Below are 16,894 nucleotides of genomic sequence, written 5' to 3'. Positions count from 1 at the left end.
GGATCACTCCCCTGGGCGATGTGGGATGTCACATATGAAGCACTAATATATTTGCAAAAAACAATTTGAGTAGAATATATAATTCGGTAATAAAAAATTAGAGTATATGATCAATAATGAATGTTGCATGCAATTGATAGGAGCATATTTATGCTACTTAGCTATGTTGTTTCCTTGCATTTAGTTAGTTAATTACTACTTATTTTAGTCTTTTAAGCTATTTTCGTATGTTTTTAGGCCCTAATGGCAAAAGGAGCAAGAAAGTGCATTTTGGAGCCATTTGGAACAGTTTTGGGCATGGATTGGATAGCTTAACTATGGAGCAAAGTGGATGGACGAAATTGAAGTCAAGAGAGGCTAGGAAATGCTACAAATCTGGAGAAAGAAGTTCAAAGACAAAGAAGATAAGGAAAGAGCAAGAAATAAGGAACATTATCCAACCTTATCCTATCCAATCTTATCTTATCCAACCTTATCTTATCTTATCATATCCTAATCTTTTACTACCTTAATTCCTGCTACAAAGAGGACTTAATTTCACATTAGAACACCTAAATATATGGTTCTACAAGACCCTATCTCCTCCTAAATAGGTGCCACACCCTTTATCCCTTCTAGAAATCTAATTTTTGCCACAAAATACCTAGTTTCTAGAAGCCCTAATTTCTGGTGAATTTCCTATCCCTTTCCCTAGGATTGTGCAATCCTTTTCTCTTCAGAAATTGTGTATTCCCTAGCCCTATAAATACAAGTGTTTGCCGCACCATTCAAACTATCCATTCACTCATTCATTCATTTATACTTTTAGCCATCAAACACCATATTTCACACCACATCACCCTAGTGCCGCAAGCAAGGAAGGAAGAAGAAGAAAACTTGTGCAATCTGCCATCCAAGGAGTGCCGTGCATGCCATTGGAGTGTGAAGTGTTTCTAGGTGTATTCTATCCTTAGTTTTAGTTCAATGTTTATATTAATTTGGTTTTCAATTATGATGAACATGTGGAACTAATTTCCTTTTAGTTAGAGGTGAATTCGAAGCCATGATTATATGTCTTATATGAATTGATTATATCCAGTTATTGTTTCTTAAGTCTTGAATGTGATTTGCTTATCCAAGTTATCAAAACTTGTTTAATTTGCACGCATGAATTTGATACTAGAGTATAAGGGAGTTTCACGTAATAGTTATTCACTTATATTCATAAGTAGTGAAGGTTGCTAGTCACAATCGTGTTAAGTAAATCCTTGGCATGAGTCTCATGCGTTTCATGGTAATGAATACCTTGTCAATGCTTATGATTTTCATAGAACTTAATGACTTTTGATATGTATCTTTATTATGTGTTTCATATAGGGAACTTGAGAAAGATAATTTGGTTACGATGCGTATTCCATCTAATTTAATGAGTGCGATGCAACTAATTTGGGGCATTGTCATTCATAGTCTAAAGGAATAATAACTGGAAATTGGTTCATATGCATATTGTGACATCCCACATTGCCCAGGGGAGTGATCCTTATATGTATATTCCCATCTTTACCTAGCACGAGGCCTTTTAGGAGCTCATTGGCTTCAAGTTCCGTAGGAACTCCGAAGTTAAGCGAGAAGGGGGCTAGAGCAATCCCTTGATGGGTGACCCACTAGGAAGTTGGTCGTGAGTTCCCAAAAACAAAACCATGAGGGAATGGTAAGCCTAAAGCGAACAATATCGTGCTACGGTGGTGGAGCGGGCTCGAGAAGTGATCCGCCCCGGGGCGGGATGTGACACATATATCATGTGTGGAGAAGGACTTTCTAACTAGCCTTTCACCCATTTAATTCACCCAAATTCGTTTTTACAAAGCGTTTTATACAAAGTTTCTGTTTTAAGTTTTAATTTCGTCAAAAACAATCCCCCTTTCATTTAGTCTTGTTATTTAAGTCAAAATCTGTTTTCTTTTAGTCTTTTGAGTCAAGTTAAGTTTTATTTTCGTCAAATCCGCTTGTTAGGTCTAGAATTGAGACTTTTTGAGTGTTTGTTGTTGTTTTGAGTGTTTTGAGTTAGTTTTAAGTCTATATAGTCTAAATTAGTGTTTTTAAGTCTTAATTGTGTTGATTAGCATCCCTAGTTAATCCCCAGTCTAGAACGATCCCTACTTGCGTATATACTACAATTGTCACAAATAAGGTTTTAATTTGGGTGTGTCAAGTTAATTTTCACATCAGCAATCAGGCTAAAAATATGTCGACAATTTAGATCGTGTTTTAGAATAACCTAGATTGTGATGAAGAATCCGTTTGCACCTAAAATATGCACAATTTTACTTATTTGGAATTAAAAGTGAAAATATGACATGTTGGGGTATTAGTGTGCAAATATACTAAAAGTTGCATGTGGGAATATTTCTCCACATGGTTTAAAGCGGTGGTTTTATTGTGAGTAAGGATGTTAGTAGACTTTGGAGATGGACATGTGGAGGAAAGAAGCCAACTTGCTTCTTTTAAATATTAATTTATTGCAAGTAGGATTAATAGACATGTAGTGACACACCCAGACCGTGATCAGGGCGTGCTAGCCGTCACGTGGAAGTGACGTAGCCATGTTCACATGCGGAAGCTAATAAAAAGTAATATAAAAGTACGAATAATTAAAAACTAGCATACAAAGTAGTAAAAACAAGTGCTAGCGTAAGTGAGACGCTAAGTTCAGAGCAATAAGTCTACAGCAGTCCAAATTAAAATGATGCGACAACAGTGCACCCGAAGGTGGCCCTACATTGGTGAAAGTCTGTCAGAAATGCCGGGAAGCCCTCTGGGAAACCACCGAACCTGCTAAGCAACTAGAACCTGGAGGGGCGCAAAACAAAAGCGTGAGTGGGCAAAAACAAAGCTTTTCAAAAACCATTTCAAAAACAATATTCTAACCCCTCGCCGTAAAACCTGTATACTTCCCAGAAAATAAACATATGCTCGTATATATAGATATGCCAATCATGCTCCATAATATGCCATGTCGGAACCTCAGAATAAAATGCAAGTGCTCAGGTGTAAATCACATCAATAATACGTAATCTGGCAGCCGGAGTCACCTAACGTGACATGTACGGCTGCATCTAGAGCTCAAATCTCAATCACTATAACTGAACCTACCCACGAGTCGGAACCACCTAAAGTGGTCTGTATGACAGGCCTGGGTGTAATATATATAACCGCTCTAGTGCTACGATCACGTGAAGGCTGTGCGAATAATCGCGGGTCACCTATGAGTCGGAACCACCTAAAGTGGTCTGTACGACAAGACTGTGCACCTAACTTGGATCCAAGCTGAGCGTATGGTGCGGGAGGTGAACAACACGTGAAGGACTGTGCCCTACTCTGGGCGGGAGCACTAACACTAGGGGTGCAGGTTATGAGCTCTCTAAGTATCTCGAATCATTACTGAATATAAACGTGAAATAACGCTTACCTGGCACTTACCTGTGCGTCCACAGCACAAAACATGCATAGGTATATAAATATATACGCCCAATAATGCAACTAATAATGCATGAGTAACAATGATATAATGCATGGCATATAACTAATAGACATTTAAATCAATTTCTGGGAAAATAATAGTATATAGGTATATACGGAAAACCAAAAGCCCACTCACTGGTATGTGGAAAGGTCGTAACCCCCCTGCCTCGAGTGACCACCCTCGTCCTCGGGATACGTCTCACCTATATGCGAAAATACTATAAAAACGTTAATTTTAAAGCACATAACCTTCCTTTCGTAATAACTTCTCATACATCGCTCAAAATGGACAATTGAATATACCAACGTGCTCTACACAACCTCAGGATCACACCCATATTTTTAGAAAAATTTTCCACCGCCGCACGCGCCCCCACGCGCAGGCACGTGCCTAGCACGCTGACGGCATCAACTGACGCCGTTAGGAATATTCCGTCAGTTTTGACAGATTCCGTTAACGGCGTCAGGAATATTCTGTCAGAATTGACGGAATATTCCGTCACCTTCTCCGGTGAGACTCCAGCGCCGTCGCCGGCGCCGGAAAATCGGGAAATTTTCAAACTTCGATTTCTCTTTCATTTTTCAACCATTTTTCGTGATTTTTGCACCAAAACGAAGCCTAAGACTAGGAGAACATAAATATACAACTTTTAAGGCCTAAAAACCATGGAATCTCACCTGTCCAAACCACCCAACTCCGGCCAACTTCTAAACCAACGATCCCGATGTCCAAACTCTTCAAACGAGCTACTCCGAGACTCCTTGGGACCTCACCAAGCTACCTACGAGCTTCAAAATCCCTAAAATGTAAGAATTTACGATTGCATGAATAGTACCCGAAAACTGCCATTATGAAATCGACGTGAAAACGTTGTAGTTCTTACCTGAAAATGGTATGGTTGGACTCGTACGAGCCTCACGAGCATGGATATGGGTTTAGTTTCTTCGATCTGTAAAGGTTTGAGGGGTTTTGGGTGTGTGCCGTACGTTTTCAAAGGGAGAGGAAGAGAAATGGGGCTCGGGGGAACACAGGGAAAGGGACAGGGACAGGTGGGAAGTGTGGCAATGATGGAGCATGGCTTGAATCCTCCATGTCTAAAACATAGAAATCTGCGGGGAAAATAAGGTGATTGACCTGCACTAAAACATCCTCAAGGACTCCCTTGGGATAAGCGTTAGAACGATCGGCCAATTGAATTATAACGCCATCTTGTTTTAACTCACCAAGGTTCATTGATGCATAAATGGAATAAGGCATGACATTTATGGATGCACCTAAATCAAGCATGGCATGTTCAAAACGATTATGTCCAATCAAACAAGGAATCGTGAAATTACCGGGGTCTTTGCACTTGGTAGGTAGTTTACGTTGCAAAACAGCGGACACATTCTCGCTTACCTTCACTACCTCTTTGTTTGCCCTTCTTCTCTTTGTATTGCATAGGTCCTTGAGGAATTTAGCATACTTTGGAACCTGTTTGATTGCATCGAGAAGCGGTATGTTCACTTGCACCTTCCGGAACGTTTCAAGAATGTCCTTCTCGCTTTCTTCTTTTTTTTCTTGCATGAACCTGCGAGGAAAAGGTACATTGGGCAGATTAGGACGTGAAGTACATGAATTTGAACTTAAATTACCTGATTTGGCCGAGTTAGGGTGATTGGGGGCCTGCGGCATTGGGTTTTTCACTCTTTCCGTGGGTGAGCTAGACACTTCCTTAGGTTGTGTCGTCTCTTCATCTACTTCCTGGGCAGATTTGGGATTGTTTGGCTCGGTCCCAACTTCTTTTCCACCCCTTAGGGTGATGGCCTTGGCGGATTCGAATCCTCCCTTTGGATTGACTGTGGTTGAGCTAGGAAGCTTTCCTTTATCTCTAATCTGTCCAAGGAACTCAGAAATCTGCCCTATTTGTTTCTTCATATCCATCATCTCCTTCTCGTTATTTTCTATCCGGTTGTTTTGATTTTGCAACCCCTGCGAAATAGAGGTTAGTAATTGCATAGCTTGATTACTTTCCAAGGACGTACCTGAATGAGATGATGTCGAAGGTTGTTGGGATTGTTGGGGTGCATACGGCTTGGAATAAAAACCAGGGGGGTTTGGCCTAAATCCTCCTTGTTGGGCAGCTTGTTGTGGCTCCCTCCATTTGAAGTTTGGATGGTCCCTCCATCCGGCATTGTAAGTGTTCGAGTATGGGTTGTGTTGATTTTGTCCTTGGAAACCAATTGCATTGGCAGATTCCCACCCACCATTCTCGATTAGTTGAGGGCACTTGTCGGATGGATGCCCTTGAATTGAGCACACGCCACAAACTTGGTGTTCTTGTGCTTTTGGACCAATCACAACCTGAGAAACAAGAGAAGTAAGATTAGCAAGTTGTGATTGAATTTCAGAAATAGCACTCACCTCATTTACACTTTGTTGCCGTGGGGCTTCCCTTTGGCCCACTCCTTCATATTGTTGAGCGTTAAGCGCTCGGTTGGCTATGAGAATCTTGGCATCCCTTGGTGTTTTGTCCACCAATGCTCCTCCCGCTGAGGCATCAAGCATTTGACGTTCGATAGGAAGGAGGCCCTCATAGAAATATTGAAGGAGAAGTTCCTCCTTCATTTGATGTTGAGGACATGAAGCTACAAGGCCCTTGAAGCGCTCATGATAAGCCGGGAATGTCTCACCATGATTCTGTTGAATACCACTAATTTTCTTCCGTAGGAGAATCACTCTCGAAGTAGGGAAGAATTTCTCCAAGAAAGCACGCTTCATACTCTCCCACGAAGTCACAGTTCCCGGGGCTAGTTCATAGAGCCAATCTTTGGCCTTGTCCATAAGTGAAAAGGGAAAGGCCTTCATCTTCAATATACTCCCATCCACAGTGACGGAGGTCATGCTCGAACAAACCACCTCGAACTCCTTCAAGTGTTTGTTGGGGTCTTCCATAGACAAGCCATGGAACTTCGGAATATGGTGTAACAAACTGGATTTGAGTTCAAACACCTCAGTCGTCCCCTCTGCAGCCGTGGGGTATTGGATACAAAGAGGCAATGCAATATCCAAACCCGAGGCCGAAAGCTCCTTGATGGTTCTATTATCTGCTGCCATGGCTTGTTCTTCTTCAAAAATCTGATCAGTGGGCTTTTCTTCTACACCTACTTCGTCTTCTTCAAGCCCAGGTTGTGGTGGCTCTTGTTGACTCCTCGTTCTCCTCAAAGTGCGTTCAAAATCACCGTCAAAGTCGGAGATGTTCTCTATAATAGGCCGAGAGCTACGAGTCATACACGGTACCTGAAAAACAAGAAAACAAACAAACTAAGAATCTGAAATAAGAATGCACGAAAAACAAAAAAATAAAAATAAAAATAAAGACAAGGGACTAGCAAAGTTGCTAATCCCCGGCAACGGCGCCAAAATTTGATGCGAGATTTACTTGACACTCAAATTAAACCCTCGTTTGACAATTGTAGTAGAATGGATAAGTGAGGGATCGTTCTAGACCGGGGATTAGGAGGGCTTGCTAAAACCTTCTAAATTGACTTAAGAACGTAAAAACAATATAAAACACTAAACTAGACTCAAAGAATGCAAAACTAAAATTTAAAACATTAAGACAAACCAAAAGACTCAAAACTAATTTTGGACGAATTTAAGATTATGGCTTGATTCAAAATACTTTAAAACATAAACTAAACAGATTCTAAGCACTAAAGAACAAGAAAGTAAAGGGGGAGGGGAAGTTTTGATTTGACGAAAATTGAAATAACAAAACAAGTTAATAAACTAAGCGGAATGTAAAAATGAATTTGTGATGGAATGAATGGAATGAAGGCTAGCTAAGGGGTTCTTCTCCACACATGTTATACTTGCATACAAGATTGATTCTCAGTTGGCCTTTCGATAAATTATGAAACTCAACACTCCGGATTAATTAGGTCCGCTTAAATTAACCGTCAAATTTTCCTTAAGTTAATGAATTGGATGGGTTTGCGCAACGCAATTCACAACATTCTCCAAAAGTCCTTTACGTGAACAGCACAATAAAGATACAATCAAAGATCATTAAGCATTATGAAAACTATAAGTGTTGATGAGGCATTCGTTACTATGATGAGCATGAAACTTGTGCCAAGAATTCATTTAACGCGATTGTTTATAAGCAACCTCCACTACTTGTGAATATAAGTTCATAACGATTAGGTGAAATTCACTTATATTCTAGCGTCATATTTATGCATGAAAATTAAGCGCGCATTCTTAATAAACATTCATAAATAATTTATCAATCAAACGGTTAAATAAATTGAATCCACAACTTATGAAATTCCAACGAAAGTTAATCAATTCATATTGCAAATATAAACATAGTTTCGAATCACCCCCTAGCTAAAGGGGGTTTAGTTCCTCATAACTTTGAAATCAAAGAAACACCTAAACATTCCAACAACTCAAAACTTGAATTGTATGAACGTTTAAGCACTCTTCTCTTCCATACATACAAAACAAAGAGAATTAAAATGAAACTTTGAAATCAAAGAAACACCTAAACATTCCAACAACTCAAACTTGAATTGTATGAACGTTTAGGCACTCTTCTCTTCCTCGTTGTTGTAGCACAAGGTTTAAGGATAGGTTGTGTGATGGTATGAAGTGTTTTGGAGGGATGGGAAGTGGTTGGATAGTGGCTGCAATGGAGGAGAAAAACTGCACAGAAATGGAAGGATATGCACGGCAAAGGTTTGGGAAATGGTGTGTTTGTGGTGTGTTTGTGTATGAAATGAGGAATGCTTGAATGATGAGAATGCAAGGGCTTTTATAGGAGAATGAAGGTGTAAATGGCTGTTTGTTTAAGCATGCAAGTGGCTAATTAATGATGAACAAACAGCTAAGAAAGCCTATGCAAGCTGGAATTGCATGTGAAGGTGTTGGAATGTCAATGTGTGCCACGACAAAGGAGTGGAAATGTGTTATTTTCTGTCTACATGATGAAAGGTTAATGAGTAATGCATGTAGGTGGCTGCAATGATGAATAATGAGTGGTGGAAATAAAAGGGAAAGCTGGAAAGGGATTGGGATACACGGCACAAGGGTGAATGGTGATGTTTTGTGTGTGAATGGTTGTTGTTTTGCATGTGAAGTGTGTGTGAATGTATGTGGGTTAAATGATTAAAGGGGGTGGAAGATGGATGAATGATGGATTGAATAATGAGGCTCTAGGGTGGAATAAATGGTGATGCATGAGATGGAATGATGAATGAATGGAATGAAGTGTGTATGCACGGTTTTGGTATGGAGAAAGGGATGAATGTGCATTATGTTGGGAGGGCTATGAATGTGCATGGCACAAAGGTGTGGATGGTTTATGAGTGCATGTGGGTGAATGATTTGTGGTGCAATGATGAAGAATGAATAAAGAATGCATGTAGGGTTAGCTAGGAAAGTGGGAATGTGGTTGAATGATTAAAGGGACATGCATGTAGCTTGTTTGATTGCTTGGTGAGATGATGCACGGCACAAAGGGGTGAATGGTGTGTGTAATTGCATGTGTTGACTTGGTGGTAGTGGGGTGAATTATAATGAATGCATGTGGAATAAAGATGGAGAAGGTGGTGTAATGATGCATGCTTGTAGTTTAGGGTGTTGAATATGGATTTGCATGGCTTTTGAAGTGATTGTGGGCTTTGGAATTGGAAGGAAATGCATGGCCTTGGGGTTGGTTTAAAAGAGAATGGGCTAGGCCCTTTGTTTTATGTCCAAAGTGAATGCAAGGCCTTCAAATTCGTCCAACATTTTGGCTCCAATCATATGCTATCCATTCCAAGCCCAATTTTGCTCCAAAATGCTCCAAAATGCATCTTTTTTCTTCCTTAAGCCCTTAAAACCTGAAAACACACAAAAGAAGCATAAAGGACTAAAATAACTAGAGAAACATAACGTAAATGCACGAGAACAAGCCATTTAAGTCGCATGAATATGCTCCTATCACATACAAAGTAGTAAAAACAAGTGCTAGCGTAAGTGAGACGCTAAGTTCAGAGCAATAAGTCTACAGCAGTCCAAATTAAAATGATGCGACAACAGTGCACCCGAAGGTGGCCCTACATTGGTGAAAGTCTGTCAGAAATGCCGGGAAGCCCTCTGGGAAACCACCGAACCTGCTAAGCAACTAGAACCTGGAGGGGCGCAAAACAAAAGCGTGAGTGGGCAAAAACAAAGCTTTTCAAAAACCATTTCAAAAATAATATTCTAACCCCTCGCCGTAAAACCTGTATACTTCCCAGAAAATAAACATATGCTCGTATATATAGATATGCCAATCATGCTCCATAATATGCCATGTCGGAACCTCAGAATAAAATGCAAGTGCTCAGGTGTAAATCACATCAATAATACGTAATCTGGCAGCCGGAGTCACCTAACGTGACATGTACGGCTGCATCTAGAGCTCAAATCTCAATCACTATAACTGAACCTACCCACGAGTCGGAACCACCTAAAGTGGTCTGTACGACAGGCCTGGGTGTAATATATATAACCGCTCTAGTGCTACGATCACGTGAAGGCTGTGCGAATAATCGCGGGTCACCTACGAGTCGGAACCACCTAAAGTGGTCTGTACGACAAGACTGTGCACCTAACTTGGATCCAAGCTGAGCGTATGGTGCGGGAGGTGAACAACACGTGAAGGACTGTGCCCTACTCTGGGCGGGAGCACTAACACTAGGGGTGCAGGTTATGAGCTCTCTAAGTATCTCGAATCATTACTGAATATAAACGTGAAATAACGCTTACCTGGCACTTACCTGTGCGTCCACAGCACCAAACATGCATAGGTATATAAATATATACGCCCAATAATGCAACTAATAATGCATGAGTAACAATGATATAATGCATGGCATATAACTAATAGACATTTAAATCAATTTCTGGGAAAATAATAGTATAGAGGTATATACGGAAAACCAAAAGCCCACTCACTGGTATGTGGAAAGGTCGTAACCCCCCTGCCTCGAGTGACCACCCTCGTCCTCGGGATACGTCTCACCTATATGCGAAAATACTATAAAAACGTTAATTTTAAAGCACATAACCTTCCTTTCGTAATAACTTCTCATACATTGCTCAAAATGGACAATTGAATATACCAACGTGCTCTACACAACCTCAGGATCACACCCATATTTTTAGAAAAATTTTCCACCGCCGCACGCGCCCCCACGCGCAGGCACGTGCCTGGCACGCTAACGGCATCAACTGACGCCGTTAGGAATATTCCGTCAGTTTTGACAGATTCCGTTAACGGCGTCAGGAATATTCTGTCAGAATTGACGGAATATTCCGTCACCTTCTCCGGTGAGACTCCGGCGCCGTCGCCGGCGCCGGAAAACCGGGAAATTTTCAAACTTCGATTTCTCTTTCATTTTTCAACCATTTTTCGTGATTTTTGCACCAAAACGAAGCCTAAGACTAGGAGAACATAAATATACAACTTTTAAGGCCTAAAAACCATGGAATCTCACCTGTCCAAACCACCCAACTCCGGCCAACTTCTAAACCAACGATCCCGACGTCCAAACTCTTCAAACGAGCTACTCCGAGACTCCTTGGGACCTCACCAAGCTACCTACGAGCTTCAAAATCCCTAAAATGTAAGAATTTACGATTGCATGAATAGTACCCCAAAACTGCCATTATGAAATCGACGTGAAAACGTTGTAGTTCTTACCTGAAAATGGTATGGTTGGACTCGTACGAGCCTCACGAGCATGGATATGGGTTTAGTTTCTTCGATCTGTAAAGGTTTGAGGGGTTTTGGGTGTGTGCCGTACGTTTTCAAAGGGAGAGGAAGAGAAATGGGGCTCGGGGGAACACAGGGAAAGGGACAGGGACATGTGGGAAGTGTGGGAGTGTGTGTGTGGCTCCACACATGCCAACAAAACCCAAAGCAACCACAACACGAAAAGAAAAAGCACTAGGGGCAATTTCGTCTTTTCACGCGCACGTTTTCGATATTCTCGAGACGGGCTGTCACAACCTACCTACCTTGATAGAATTTCGTCCCGAAATTCAAAACAACCCAAATACAACCCCTAGTGACCAAAGAATAATCTAGGATACAAGTCCCTCATCCTATCCTCCGTCTCCCACATAGCTTCCTCAAGCGAATGATTCCTCCACAAAACTTTCACTAAGTTCACCGTCTTGATCCTCAGAACCTTTTCCTTCCAGTCTAGTATCGTCACTGGCTCCTCGTCATAAGTCAAATATGGGTTAATTTCCAGGGGTTGCGGAGGCATCACATGAGATGGATCAGGAACGTAATGTCGAAGCATGGACACGTGAAACACGTTATGCACTCTGGCTAGCTCTGGAGGCAACTCCAACCTGTAAGCTACCTCACCAACTCGCTCTGTGACCATGTAAGGTCCAATGTACTTAGGACTCAATTTGCCTTTCTTCCCAAACCTCACAACACCTCTCCATGGTGAAAGCTTCAGAAATACCCAATCTCCGACCTCATACGCTCTGTCCGTAGCATGCCGGTTTGCTAAGCTTTTCTGCCTGTTCTGGGCTGCTTTTAGGTTAGACTTAATTACCTGAACATTCTGAGTAGTCTCCTCAACAATCTCCGGACCCACTAAGACTCTTTCTCCAACCTCTGACCAACACAACGGTGTGCGACAAGCTCTACCATATAATGCCTCAAATGGCGCCATGCCAATACTCGAATGAAAGTTGTTATTATAAGCAAATTCCATCAAATCCAACCGCTGGTGCCAAGCATCACCAAACTGCAACACCGAAGTTCGCAACATATCTTTTAAAGTCTGAATGGTTCTCTCCGACTGTCCGTCCGTCTAAGGATGATATGCCGTGCTGTAAAGCAGTCTCGTACCCAAAGCTTCTTGAAAAGCCACCCAGAACTTGGAGGTAAATCTTGGGTCACGATCCGAGACAATACTTACAGGGACACCATGGTATTTCACAATCTTCGAGATGAACAACTCCGCTAAACGACTCAAAGAATACTTCTCCCTCACTGGAATGAAATGTGCCGACTTAGTGAGCCGATCAACGATTACCCAAATGCCATCAAAACCATTATGTGTACGCGGAAGCTTGTACACGAAATCCATGGTAATATTTTCCCATTTCCACTCTGGAACGGGAAGCGGCTGCAACAACCCAAACGGCTTCTTCCTTTCTGCTTTAACCTGCTGACAAATAGCGCACCTACTTACATACTCAGCTATCTCCTTCTTCATACCCGGCCAATAATAAAATGGTCGAATGGTACGATACATTTTAGTAGCTCCTGGATGCATGGCATAAGCCGAGATATGTGCTTCATCGAGAATTTCTTTCTTTAAATCCAGATTATTTGGCACGAACATTCTTTCCTCTTGCATCAACATGCCATCCGACTCACACACTCTGAGGTTTCTCCTCCTTCTTTGTTCTCGAGCTTGGATTAGTTCTTGAGTCTGCTCATCAGCTACTTGAGCTTCACGTACCCGATCAACTAAGATTGGCCTAACTTGGAAATTAGCGAGTAACTCCACTTCTCGATCTTCTACTTCTAACCTTACTCCCGTAGCACGCAAGTCCGCCAAAAGAGGAATACGACTAGCGTACAACACATTAATGCGGCCCTGAGACTTCCTGCTAAGTGCATCAGCAACTACATTTGCACAACCAGGGTGATAATCAATCGTACAATCATAATCGCTGAGCAACTCCATCCACCTCCGTTGACGAAGATTAAGTTCCTTCTGAGTAAAAAGATACTGGAGACTCTTGTGATCTGTAAAGATCTTACATTTCTCTCCATAAAGGTAGTGTCTCCACAACTTTAACGCAAAAATAATAGCAGCCAACTCCAAATCATGTGTAGGGTAATTCAACTCATGAGGTTTCAACTGACGTGAAGCATAAGCGATCACCCTACCATGCTGCATTAACACGCATCCCAGACCATTCAAGGAAGCATCGCTATATACCTCGAAATCACCACTATCATCCGGGAGTGCCAAAACAGGTGCATGAGTGAGACAATGCTTCAACTGCTGGAAACTCTGCTCACACTTATCATCCCACTCAAATTTAACATCCTTCCTCGTCAATCTCGTCAATGGTAAAGCAATCACGGAGAAATCCTTAACAAATCGCCGATAATACCCCGCCAAACTAAGGAAACTCCTCACCTCAGTGACGGTTTGCGGTTGCTCCCAATTCTCCACAGCTGCCACCTTCTGAGGGTCCACCAAAATACCCTGAGCAGAAATGACGTGCCCCAGAAACGCTACTTGGTTTAGCCAAAACTGGCACTTGCTAAACTTAGCATACAATTGGTGTTCCCTCAACCTCTTCAACACCAAAGTAAGATGTCGAACGTGCTCCGCTTTAGACTTCGAGTACACCAGAATGTCGTCGATGAAAACAATAACAAACCTATCCAAATATGGCTGGAATACTCGGTTCATCAAATCCATGAAAGCAGCTGGTGCATTCGTCAAACCAAATGGCATAACCAGAAACTCGTAATGACCATAACGAGTCCTGAACGCCGTCTTAGGAACATCCTCCCTACTGATCTTCAGCTGATAATATCTAGACCTCAAGTCAATCTTGGAGAATATACAAGCACCTCGAAGCTGATCAAACAAATCATCGATACGTGGCAACGGATAACGGTTTTTAATCGTTACCTGATTCAATTGCCGATAATCAATGCACAGCCTCAAAGTTCCGTCTTTCTTCCTCACAAATAATACTGGAGCTCCCCACGATGAAGTACTAGGCTGAATGAAACCCTTGTCCACTAATTCCTGCAACTGAACTTTCAATTCCCTTAACTCAGCAGGTGCCATACGATATGAAGTCAAGGAAATAGGATTAGTACCTGGAAGCAACTCAATAGTAAACTCCATGTCTTGATCTGGTGGTAAACCAGGCAAATCCTCGGGTAAAACATCAGGAAAGTGTCTGACTACTCTCACATCCTTAACTCTACTAAGAGGAGCCTCATCCAACACCACATGAGCTAAGTACCCCTGGCAGCCTTTAGACAACAATCTTTTAGCTCTCACAGCAGAGATAACGCCATGTCTCACCCCACTCTGCTCATCCACGAAAGTAACCACAGGTAGTCCAGGACGATGAAACGTAACTATTTTCCCGTAGCAATCAATATTGGCACGATAGAAATGCAACCAATCCGTGCCCAGAATCACATCAAAATCAACAATATCTAACGGGATAAGATCAGCTGACATAACAACACCCTCAACTATCACTGGACACCCTGGGTACACCCGATCTACAATACATCTCTCTCCTCTAGGCATAGCGAACTCTAAATCGTACCCTAGAAGTGTGGGGCGAGGTTGCGTCACTTGAGCAAATGTATAAGAAATCACAGAATGTGTAGCACCACAATCAACTAATACTCTAGCAAAATAACCAAGTATATTTAACGTACCCATAATCAAATCCGGATTGTTCTGAGCGTCCTGCAGCGAAATATTATGAATACGCCCCTGGGTCTGCTGTCGTCCACCGCGACCTCTGCTCGTCTGACCACCGCGACTCTGAGTACCACGCCCCTGACTAGGCTGACCCGACTGCCTCGAAGACCCTGCACTACTCGAAGCAATCTCTCCCTGCTGAAACTGTCCTCCCTGAAACCACTGAGAATCGCCTACTGGAGCTGGAGGATACGGCATATAGCCGCTAGAGTACTGAGGATAACCACCCTGAGAATACGGGTCCTGGGGATACTGATACTGTCCTGGGGCATAAGGAACAGCATCACCCTGATAGTGATAGGCACCACCTCGACCTGTCTGTCCATAACTACTTGGACCCTGAATCTGCTGGATAGGTGCAGGTGGCGGCAAGAAAGTCTGCTGCGGCTTCTGCTGCTGACTCTGGGGACAATTCGCAGCTCGATGTCCCATCTGCCCACAAGTAAAACAACCACTGTTGCCACGCCTACACTCACCAAAGTGCCAACTATTACACCTACGGCAAAGTGGGGCTCTACCTCGGCCACCATCACCCTGTCTCTGGCCTCGAGCACCACCAGCAAACCTACCTCCACGTCCCTGACCAGTGGCACTGAAACCACCGCTAGAAGAGCTAGAACTAGTACCACCCCTCTTGAAATTCTGAGTCTGACGAGGCCCGAGCGACGCTTGACCTTTACCCTTAACATCTTTCTTCTGATTACCGTTCTTCTCTTCTTCATCACTCTCGCTCGTCATGTTTTCAGATTCCTCAACTCTCAGCAAAACCTCATAGAAATCCTGGTAAGTATCACAATGAGTAGTGGTCGCCATCGAACGCCAATTCTTCCTAGTACCTAAGCGAAAACGACGAAGCATCTCCGCCGTATTACCAGCAATCTCCGGATGGTAGCGAGACAAGTCAGTGAACTTCCGATAATACTCATTCGCTGTCATCTTCCGCTGTTTCAACTCAATAAATTCATGCTCCTTACGATCGATGTACTCAGGGGGCACAAATCTTCTCTTGAATAAATTAATGAAAACATTCCAATCCGTTGATAGGAGCATATTTAGGCGACTTACTTAGCTTGTTTTCGTGCATCTATGTTGTTAATTCATAGTTGTTTTAGTAGTTTAAGCCATTTTCGTGTGTTTTTAGGTTCATATGGCTAAGGAAGCAAAAAGATGCATTTTGGAGCATTTTGGAGCAAAATTGGGCTTGGAATGGATAGCATATTTTTGGAGCCAAAGTGTTGGACGAATTTGAAAGCCTTGTATGCACTTTGGACATAAAACAAAGGGCCTAGCCCAATCAAACAATCCTTTGAGCCATGCAAAACCTCTAGCCCAATCAACAAGCCTTAGCCACATGCATTCACATGCATCACAACCCCAAAACCATCAAGAAACACCCATTCACACACACATGCACTCACATGCATTCACATGCATTTCCACCTTCCTACTTCATCATTTCACCACATTCTCCCTCTTTAACTCACATGCACCCAAACAAAGCCAACCTAGCTAACCCTACATGCATTATTTATTCACTCTTCATCATTGCATTCATCACCAAAGAACTCCCCATCATTGCCATGCATTCCCCCTAATTCCATCCATCTTCCACACCTTTCCAACCTAGCCACATCCTTTAATCATCCCCCCTTTAAGTTATGATTTTATTTCCTAACCCTACATGCATTATTTATTAACTTTTCATCATGCATCCACATTCATTCCAACACAAAACACACACATGCACTTATTCTTTCATCATTGCACCACCAATTCACCCACATGCATTTCCAACCATTCACACCCCTTTAATCATTCTCCTAGCTATCATTCACATGCTCTCCCATCCATTCTCTCCCTATATGTTCCCTCC

Source organism: the organism of the source record quoted next, unplaced genomic scaffold (genome assembly GCF_019419815.1).
Source record: "Pyrus x bretschneideri cultivar Hongxiangsu unplaced genomic scaffold, Pyrus_bretschneideri_v1 Contig280, whole genome shotgun sequence".
Classification (NCBI taxonomy): Eukaryota; Viridiplantae; Streptophyta; class Magnoliopsida; order Rosales; family Rosaceae; genus Pyrus; species Pyrus x bretschneideri.
Note: the sequence above shows the minus strand (reverse complement) of the source record.